This window comes from Podarcis raffonei, chromosome 8 (genome assembly GCF_027172205.1).
Source record: "Podarcis raffonei isolate rPodRaf1 chromosome 8, rPodRaf1.pri, whole genome shotgun sequence".
In the NCBI taxonomy this organism is placed as follows: Eukaryota; Metazoa; Chordata; class Lepidosauria; order Squamata; family Lacertidae; genus Podarcis; species Podarcis raffonei.
The window spans coordinates 13,746,111-13,756,780 of NC_070609.1; positions in this window are offsets into that span (position 1 = coordinate 13,746,111).

A 10,670-nucleotide genomic window follows, 5' to 3' on the forward strand; every position below is an offset into this window, starting at 1 on the left:
TAATTTCATAAATATTTTCCTGAGATAGTTGAAAGGAGGGGTAAAACCATGCTTAGTGCAGTTCAGAAGCTGTATAATATTTTATGCAGTTCATAGTTCAGTCATGGAACTCACTTCCATAGGAGGTAGTGATGGCCACCAGCTTAGATAACTTAAAAAGAAGATTAGACAGACTCTGGCAGGGCAAAATAACCCACAATGTCTATGTTCTACCAGCACTTTCAAAGGAAGTTTGGTTACTTCCTTGATAGCGAAAGATGCTTCTCATGTTCCTACCCCATCCCTCATCAATGAATAAATTTGGCTGGAAGGGTTGGAGGCGGTTTACGGATTTCAGCACACTCCTATGCACTGTTGGTGGACGTAGTAACCATTTATTTTTATACCTGTCTACCTAGATGTAAGTGCCACTGATTTCAATGGATTCTATGCCCAGATAACTGTGTAGAGTTTTTCTTGTGACTTCTTCAAAGTATTGTTAGGAGTTTTGGTTTCTCTGGCGCTTCCCTCTATCTCCCCTGCCTCACACTCTTTAATCCTACAAATACAGCCACTGTTTAAGAATCTTCTCTCACTTACACAATCACACACAAAGTTTCCTGCAGAATGTAATTATATTTGCAATCTATTTTGTCCTCACTTGGATTTTAAACTCAACCCAAGAAACCAACCTTCACTGAGTTGGTATGGCATTTCCTCTCCCAACAGTTTCATGTAAATGTTGACTAGCACTGAGGGCAGGACAGAATCCTGAGATTAATTGTCATAGTCCAATGGCTAAGGCTTTGTAAAGGAGTCCTCTCAGTTGACGCCTTTCCAGGCTAAGTATACCCAACTCCCTCATCCATTCCACATAAGGCTTGGTTTCCAGACCCTTTATCTTTTTAGTAGCCCTTCTCTGCACACATTTCAGCTTGTAAATATCCTTCTTAGATTGCAGGGTCCAAAACTGGGCACAGCATTCCAGGTGTGGAATGACCTAGTCAGAATCAAGCAGTATTAATAGTTCCCTTGATCTGGACACTCTTGAAATCAGTTATAGCATAGGAGACTATTTTTTAAAATATATATATATATACACTTTATAAAATTAAGTCATTAAGATTCTTATTCACCACCAGAACCACAAACTTCATGGCCCTAGTAAAGTACTGATGTGGGATGCAGGACACAGAGAATTTTCCAAATTAACCATGTGGCTTGACGTGAACAACATCATAGGCCCAGAGCAGGCAGGGTTTAGCCCAGGGAAATCCACTTTATGTAACTGTATAGTGTTGTCCTATTTAACCGCCAAGTACTCACAGCACCATAAAGAAGGCCTATATGTGGCCTATTTAAATCTTAAGGCTGCTTTTGATTCAGACAATAGGGGGCTGTTATGGTCCAACTGGAGTCATTGGGCCTAAATCCTAGGTTACTTTACCTGATTAAAAAGCTTTACTCAAATAATACCTGTCGTATAAGAATAACCTGTTACGAAAAAGGAGCAATGCAGAAGCAAGCACCAGGTGGCAGGAATGGTAAACAGGAAGCTGGTGTTATTGGTTTGTACCGTGGGAACCAGGGACGGTCTATTCAATGCACTGAGCACCGGATGTTAGCTCAGAGTGGCACATGACCCTGTACTGGAAGTACATGGGTGGAGTTTATTCTCTCTCTGCAGTTGGGAATCAGAGGGTACAGACGTGTTTTCTCTGTACTGCTGAAAGACAGGAATAAAGACATGTAGATATATTTCTGTCTGTCTCTTTCCCCCCCCCCCTGGGAATGGAGGAGGGGGAGGAGTGGTGTGTTATTTTCACGTTTGAAAAGGATCGCCGAAGAGACCTCCCTTGATCTTGCCGGGAGTCGCAGACAGGAGGTCACAAGGATTCAAGCCGGGCACCTGGAGGGTGGCCAAATTCCTCTGGACTAAGCTGGACCTGCTGGCTTGAAATCCGACATCTGGTAGCAGAGGATGGTTGCATGAGCCGATGGGTTAAAGATCCATGAGAATCTGCTTGAGAGGTGAGAGGTCGATGAATCGTTGCCATCCTCTGCACCTAAGGAGATAAAGAAATGTGTCTGCCTGCAGCCAGAAGCTGAACAGAACAGACAGCTGGACACCGAGAGGAGTGTATGCTCAAAGGTATGCTGCATTTCGGGCTAGAGAGAGTGAACAGAAAGGTTTAATTCTCTGTTCACGAGAGAGCTGCGTTTGAAAAAAAAAAAAGCTCTGAAAGAAAGGCTTGCATACCAGGAATTCCTGTGGTGAGATAAGGAATCCCGTCCTGAGCAGGTTGCTAGGCAACGGCCGCACAGTACTTGTAAAGTTACTGAATGGCACAAAAAGAGCCTGGGAAGTGTTTTGATATCTGCGCAGCTGTGCAAGGGTTTTGAAAATAAGCCCAAAGGTTTGCCTGCCAGTGAAAGCAGTAAACAAGCCTAAAGACTTTTGGAGTTTACTGGCTTGAAAGAAAAAGCAGGCTTGAGAGAGAAAGTACAGACTTGAGTTCAGCATGGATTCCAAGAAGGCGGGAGGGTTGCCCTATCCCCCTCCCCTGACTAATGACAATTATTCATCTTGGTCTATAAAGATGAAGGCCCTGCTGCAGAATCAGAGGGTCTTTGACGTGATTGAGAACCCCATCCCAGCAGCACCAACCCGAGGTTGGGAGTCACAGAATCTGAAAGCCAGAACGGCTATAATTCTCTGTGTGTCAGATGACCAATTGGTGCATATTCAGGGTTTGGAATATGCACGGGAAATTTGGGAAATGCTGCGTAGAACACATCAGAGGGATGCTGGTTCTTCAGCGTTGCTGTATTTTGAGAAGCTGACCAATCTGAGGCTTGCGCCTGATGGAGATGTTCAAGCGCACCTGACGGAGATGAAATATCTGCGCCAGCAGATGGTGGAACGCAATTTCCGTCTGCAGGAGGAAGTGTTTTGCTTCATGATGATCAACAGCCTAAATCGGACTTACAAAACCGTTGCCAGTCAGCTTGGTTCCCTCCCGGCTCAAGATTTGACCGCGGAAAGGGTGTCTGCCGTCGTGTTGAATGAACATGACAGACTTGCTGCACTGGAAGAAAAGGACAGGGGGAGGGAGGAACGGAGTTCTAATTCCCCCGCAGATGAAGCTACTGGAGAGAAAGCTCTAGCTTTGAACGCTGTCCAATGTTACAATTGTGGACAGGCTGGGCATCTTCAGCGGAACTGCAAGAAGCCACATCCGCCAAAAGGAGCGAAGGGCCGCTTAGCAAAGCCTGAGGCATCAGGCAAAGGTCACACCAAGACTTCGGTGAAACCTGGAAAAGCTTTGATGGCGAAAGGAACCACGCCAGATGTTGGGAACTCGTTTGTAATTGACACTGGATGTACTTTTCATATGTCCCCACACAGAGAACTCTTTTCAACGTTTAAGAAGCAAAGCTTCACTGTGACACAGGCCAACGGTCAGGAGCTGGAAGCGACCGGCGTGGGGACTGTCTATCTTAAGAGTCTGAACCTGACAATAAACAATGTTTACTTGGTTCCTGAATTGAAGTTCAATCTGCTAAGTGTTTCGCAGATTGCAAAGAAAGGACTGAGATTGTCCTACGATGCTGAGAGCTGCAAGATCTACAAAGATGGAGAGTTATTTCTTTCGGCCAGAGAGAAAGATGGACTATATTTGTTGACTTTTGCACAAAGTGATTACATGGAATGTAATTCATCTGTGTCTAACCTAGTTTCTCTTGCAGGTGTGTCCAAGAAGAAGACCGGAGTCAACAGAGCATTTCAGCGGGTGTATGCTGATGTGATTGGTCCTCTAGAACCATCTAGAGGCAATGCAAGATTTTATCTTGTGTGTGTGGATCATTTCTCTAACTATGTCTGGGTTTATGTGTTGAGAAAGCCACAGGAAGCCTTGGAGAGGTTTCAGGAGTTTTGTGACAAAGTTAAGAGTATGCATGATGCTAACATTGATTGTCTATTCACAGATGAGAAGCAGATTTTTCTTTTACAGGATTTCCAAAGGTTCCTGCAGAAGAAGGGGATCAGACACAAGATTGCTGTCTCAGCGGAAGCGTGGAACAGGGGTGTCTGTGTACGGGTGAACAGAGAATTGCAAAAGGGGATGGAAGCGCAATTGCTTAGTTCACATCTGCCACATGAGTACTGGGCCGAGTCTCTGATGTCGTACTGTTATACGAAAGTGAGAAAGGTTTCAAAAGAGTTGGGAAGTTCTCCTTTTGAGAAACTGTTCCACAGAAAACCTTCTGTTGCCCATTTCAAGGTTTTTGGGTCTCATGTGAGAACAGAAGCTCCAGGTGGAGTAAAGAATGCCAGAGGCATTTTTGTGGGGTATGAAAAGGGTCTCTACAGAGTAATTTTGTCTGAATCTGGTCAGGTGATTCTCACAAAATTTCTAGAGAGTGCTCCTGAACAGGAGAGAGTGATAGTACACACATTTCCCACTGAGGACGATTCAGATGATGATGATGATTTTACTGAGTACAGTGGTACTGAGAGTGATGACACCGATAGCTCAGAGAGCTCAGTTGTCACAGTCATTGAGAGGAAGTCTCACACAATGGATAGGCCTTCACAACTGAAGGATGAACCACTGTTTACCATTGGAACTGGTTCTCCAAAGAGTCCTGAGACTGGACCAGTGAGCAGAGAGGATCAGCACCTCATACGTAGGTCTGAGAGAGTTACAAAGGGTCAACCACCCAAGAGGTACTCAAAAGAGTTTGCTAACTTAGCTGTTGCATGTGTTGCTGTTGTAAACAACCGAGGACAGGTTGGAGCTGTGTCTAAGTCAGAGACAAAGACACAACAGAGAGTTGCTAGCCAAGGTAATGCAGATGCACTCATTCCTTGGAAACCAGACAACCAGAGAGGTACACTGGGGAAACCAGTGGCGGGGAGTTCCAAGGGTGGAACTGAAACAACAGGGGAGTGTTATGTGTATAACAACTGTTTGTTTTCTTCTCTGGATCACGCTTTGCTTGCTGCAACACGCATTGATTCTTTTGGGGGAGGATGTTACGAAAAAGGAGCAATGCAGAAGCAAGCACCAGGTGGCAGGAATGGTAAACAGGAAGCTGATGTTATTGGTTTGTACCGTGGGAACCAGGGACGGTCTATTCAATGCACTGAGCACCGGATGTTAGCTCAGAGTGGCACATGACCCTGTACTGGAAGTACATGGGTGGAGTTTATTCTCTCTCTGCAGTTGGGAATCAGAGGGTACAGACGTGTTTTCTCTGTACTGCTGAAAGACAGGAATAAAGACATGTAGATATATTTCTGTCTGTCTCTTCCCCCCCCCCTGGGAATGGAGGAGGGGGAGGAGTGGTGTGTTATTTTCACGTTTGAAAAGGATCGCTGAAGAGACCTCCCTTGATCTTGCCGGGAGTCGCAGACAGGAGGTCACAAGGATTCAAGCCGGGCACCTGGAGGGTGGCCAAATTCCTCTGGGTTAAGCTGGACCTGCTGGCTTGAAATCCGACAGGGGACGAGGTGCAGACCCTGTTATTATAAATCAAGGTATGAAAAAGGGCAGTGTTCTTGCTCCCTCTCCTTTTTAGCTCTTCTTAAATGACCTTGCCCCATTACTGAAACTGGTGGATGCTAACCACCCAAAACACAATGCATCAAAAGTCCCCATTCTCCTATATACAGATGATCTGATTCTGCTCTCATGGACAAGAATTGGCTTAAATCATTTGCTAAATGCCTGTATCGACTACTTTGGTGGGAAAACATCCAGCAGATATTCGAATTCAACTATTTGGGGATCACTTTCCATCACAGGCTCTGGTGGTCTTCGCACTACGCAGGGGCGGTAAATGCCAGAAAGATGTCTATGCAGGTCATAATATGCTTCTTTGCAACAAGAGGTAACCAACACATCCCTTCTGCCCTTAAGGTTTTTAATGCCAAAGTTAGAGCTCAACTGCTCTTAGGAATTTCAATCTGGATGTCAGGGTTTACCCAGTCAGTGGAACAAGTGCAGGCAGCCTTTCTATTTAAGATTTTCGCTGTCCCATGCTGTGTACCTTACGCAGCCCTATGTCTAGAGGAAGGCCAATATAAGCTAGAGACAGTTGCCTGGACGAGTTTTCTTTTATGCTGGCTAAACATTTGTTTTTCAGCAGACAAAGATACTTTACTCAGCAAAGTTCTGTCAGACTCCTTCCCTTCCACAGGGCTACAACTGTTTTGCACAAAGATACAGCAACTTGGGCTTTCAGAGGATCTCCTGGGTGCTGTGGCTTTTCCAATCGCCAAGGCCATGTTAAAAACTAGGCTGTGGGACATAGATTGCCAGGAATTAATTTCTGCTGCAGAAAAAAACATGTTTCCCTCTTTATTTTCGACCCTCTTCGGCGCAGGAAATTAACTTCAATTATCTACAATTTTTGATTCACCTGCAAGAAAGAAGGGCTTTTTTGCTGGCTAGGTTCAATTCTAATCCTTCTAACCTCCTTTGGTGTAGGTTTGCAGGTATGGCAGAAGGAGATAGGATCTGCCCATGTGATGCTCACCTGGTGGAAACACTAGCTCACATGGTCCTTAAATGTAAAATGTATGATGATCTCCACCAACATTTCTTAGACCAACAATGTATCCCAATATGGAAACCAGAGACAGAGGTCATACGCTTCTTATTACAGGGAAGAGGCCAGGAGTGCACCAATACAGTAGGTAAGTTCCTCTATTTGATTTTTTGCCACCAAAGTACGCTACAGGACCCTGCCCTTGCTGGAGACCCACAGAGGTGAAATAGATTGCTCGCCTCTTCTTCCCTTTGGCAAATGACTGTACTGTTGAAATGGCGATGAGATCGCACAGGCCTATTTATTCTGAATGTTTGTAAGTGATGCCAATAAAGGTTTGATGATGATGACGATGATGAGTGACTGGAAAACTGAACCTGAATCCTGATACTGAAGTTTCACCATGATTGCCGCAAGGGTCCTGTAACTTTCAGGCTTCCTGTCTGCTTTATATGCTTCCACATTCTGAAGTATGCATCTGAAGGAAGGCTTTGTAATGCAAAAAACTAAAACTTAATGTTTTGATTTCTGCCAATAGGCTTAAAAACACAAGTGGCAACTTGAGGAGCACCTCACTGATCAGGTGAAATCCTTTAATTATCTAGGTTTATGCTTTTCAATTGGAATTAGCACTTTGTAAATACCATGCATTGTATTTACAGTGAACTCTTTGTCAAGGTTCTGTTGGAGTAAAGGGGGTAGACAGATTTCCCCAGCCCTCAAAACTTATGAACTCAAACTCATCCCATAAATCTATTATGGTGCACAAATAAGGGGATACCCTAAAAAACTGAATCTGTAAATACCATGGAATAAATATGTTTGCACTATATTTGAACTGCTCAAAGCTTCTCCTTTTGGAAGTTGGCAGTAGTGCCCCCTTGAATAAAATATGGGGTGCTGAAGGTAAGCCCGGCCCTGCATAATCAATCACAGAATGCAGTGCATGCATACCATGTTAATGGCAATGCCCATCAACTTAGGGAGGGACCAGCTCCCTCAGACATTTTATGGGGGGGGGAGTGAAGGACCCTTGCCACCAGGAGTTGCCTCCTATGTAAATTGGTGTTTGTTCAGTGAAGGCCAGAGTGCATATCCTTTCCCTTAGGTATTGGCTAAATTTTAAAAGGGGATGGAAGTTTCAAGGAGATGCTGACTTTTAACAATAGAGAGCCTCCATCATGGGATAAAGAAATGCTATGCATTATTGATGATTATGATACTTCTTGGGACATTCTGTGTGAGTTAGCTATTGAGGTGGCACCTTGTCATATGAAATCTCATATGTTAAAGCATGATTTGTGTGCTTATCATACTTCTGTCTGTCTGGTGAAATGTGCTCCTTGGCAAGGCTGCCTCCCCATTCCAGGGAAGAAGCGTTGAGTGAAAATCAAAATCAGGAACAATGCGAGGGGTGAGGAATAAAGATCTCCACAGGAAACAAGGATGGAAGAAGACTAGCACCACCTCCTATTGCCTTAGAGGTCACTTAAGAGGTGACCTGATTAATGTGGGAGGGGCAAATCTGGTCTCTGAGGAATTCAGTGCAGCTGTCTGGCACTGTGGCAGCGGCAGTGGGCAAGGAATTCCTTGGAGGCCGGATCTTCTGCTCTCATGGATCCAGTGGCCTATGATGGTCACCACACATTTCCGCATGGATGGGACCATCCTGCACCTTGGTATGCCAAACGTCCCTTTCAGCCCCCTGACCCTCACTACTTAACCAACATCACAAATACCAAATGGGATTGAAGTTTTACAGCTCTGTGACTCCAGTGTATGAACTCTGTCATAGTTGAAGGATGCTATCACCGGATCCCCTACGTAGAAAACGTTTCCTTATGTGGAGGTAAGATGCCTGCATATTTACCCAACTACTTACTGGTTTGTCCCATCTATGAGGACCTAAGAGAAGCTTTGTTCAAATATTTAAATCTCCCAATTGAGAGATGGATTGGTATATGATTAACTTTTTATTAAGGGACAAGTCCCATTATACCTCTGAAAAAGTGGTCTATTCTGCCCTTACAGTGACAATTATAAGGAGAAACGTTTTTTTTGGGATCAGTGCTATTTTTCTAGATTTACCAGTGCCAGAGCTTCTCCATTGTTCACTTAGAATGGCAATGGAACCCACCTGAGAGATGATGGAGCTGAGCTCCAGTGAACTCTGGCTGAAAAAAATGCCCTAAGTTAAATTCTTCAGAGGAGAAACTTCGCATCTAACAAAACATCTGATTTTAATAATGATTTTTACTGTTCAATGTGTTTTGTTTTGTTTTCATCCTGTTTGATGTATTTCGTAATCGCTTCTGCTAAACAAACAAATAATAATTGCATTTGTGTGTGAAAGAAACAGATCTGAGAACCAGCATTTTATTTCCCATAACCATTTATTTTCTATTGTAATGAACATAATAGAATGCAACCATTTTAAAATGATACACTACCAGGTTCTTCGTAGTTAGAATCCACAATCCCCACATTCCTGTCATGGAAATTCTATCCAGTATTAATCCAGAGCAGATCCCAACGTATAGTTAGCAGAGTAAAAACTTAAACACATTTCGGGATTTCCAAAAAATAGACCACAGGCAATTAACATTTCATCCAGCAGGGCTTTGCAGCTACTGAAGGCAAATGAGCATAATTGTCACAAATCCAATACATTCAGGATTGGCATGGTCCATAAGAAATCCATTTGCAGCAGACTTAAACTTACAAGAACTTATAATAAGTCTAAACCTTAATACTATATACGGAACACTATATAAGGAAGATAGATAGAAAGAGAAAGTGAAACCCAGACTCCTTCTGGCCTCATACTATAGTCAGTATGACCTTGAAGAAGAGATAACAAAACCAGTTTAACCCAGCTGTACTAAGCTTTTATATCTGTCTTGGAGGTTCTATTAAACATGATCAGAGGGGACCAGCTGATTAAAGGGATTCAGGTCGGAGCTAAACAATACAAATTGAGAGCGTTTGCAGATGACCTAGTATTAACTTTACAAGAGCCAGACACTAGTACGAAAAGAGTTTTAGAGCTAATACAAGTATTTGGTCAAGTAGCAGGTTTTAAGCTGAATAAACAGAAAACGAAAGTACTGGAGAAAAATCTATCAGTTGCTGAAAGAGAGAGGTTTCATAGTGAAACCGGATTAATGGTAGCAAAGAAAGTGAAATACCTGGGGATTAATTTGACATCTGAGAATGTGAACTTATTTAAAGACAATTATGAGAAATGTTGGACAGAAGTTAAGAAAGATTTAGAAATATGGTCAAATTTGAGACTTTCCTTGTTAGGCCGAATTGCTGTTATTAAGATGAATGTTTTGCCGAGAATGTTGTTTTTGTTTCAAACGTTGCAGATTGTGGATAAAATGGACTGTTTCTAGAGGTGGCAGAAAGATATATCTAGATTTGTCTGGCAGGGCAAAAAGCCCAGAATAAAATTTAAGATATTAACTGATGCAAAAGAAAGAGGGGGGGTTTGCCCTGCCAGACTTAAAGCTGTATTATGAATCAGTGGCTTTTTGCTGGCTGAAAAACTGGCTACTTCTTGAGAACACAGACACTTTGGATCTGGAAGGGTTTAACAACAGGTTTGGTTGGCATGCATATATATGGTATGACAAGGTAAAAACCCACAAAGGTTTCAAAAACCATATTGTTAGGAAAGCACTATATAATGTTTGGATTCGGTATAAAGATTTGTTGGAAAACAAAACCCCTAGGTGGCTGTCACCAATGGAAGCTAAGGAAGTGAAAAAACTTAATATGGAATCTAAATGGCCAAAATACTGGGAAATTATAGAACAAGAGGGGGGGAAAGTGAAACTACAGAGTTATGAGAAATTGAAGTCTAAAGTAAGAGATTGGCTTCATTATTACCAGATAAATGAAGTATTCAAACAAGACAGGAAAATTGGCTTTCAGGTGGAGAGATCAAAATTAGAAACAGAATTGTTAGAACCCAATACTAAGAATTTGTCAAGAATGTACAACTTGCTGCTGAAATGGAATACACAAGATGAAACGGTTAAATCAGCTATGATTAAATGGGCACAAGACATTGGTCATGACATTATGTTTGCTGACTGGGAACAGTTATGGACCACCGGTATAAAATT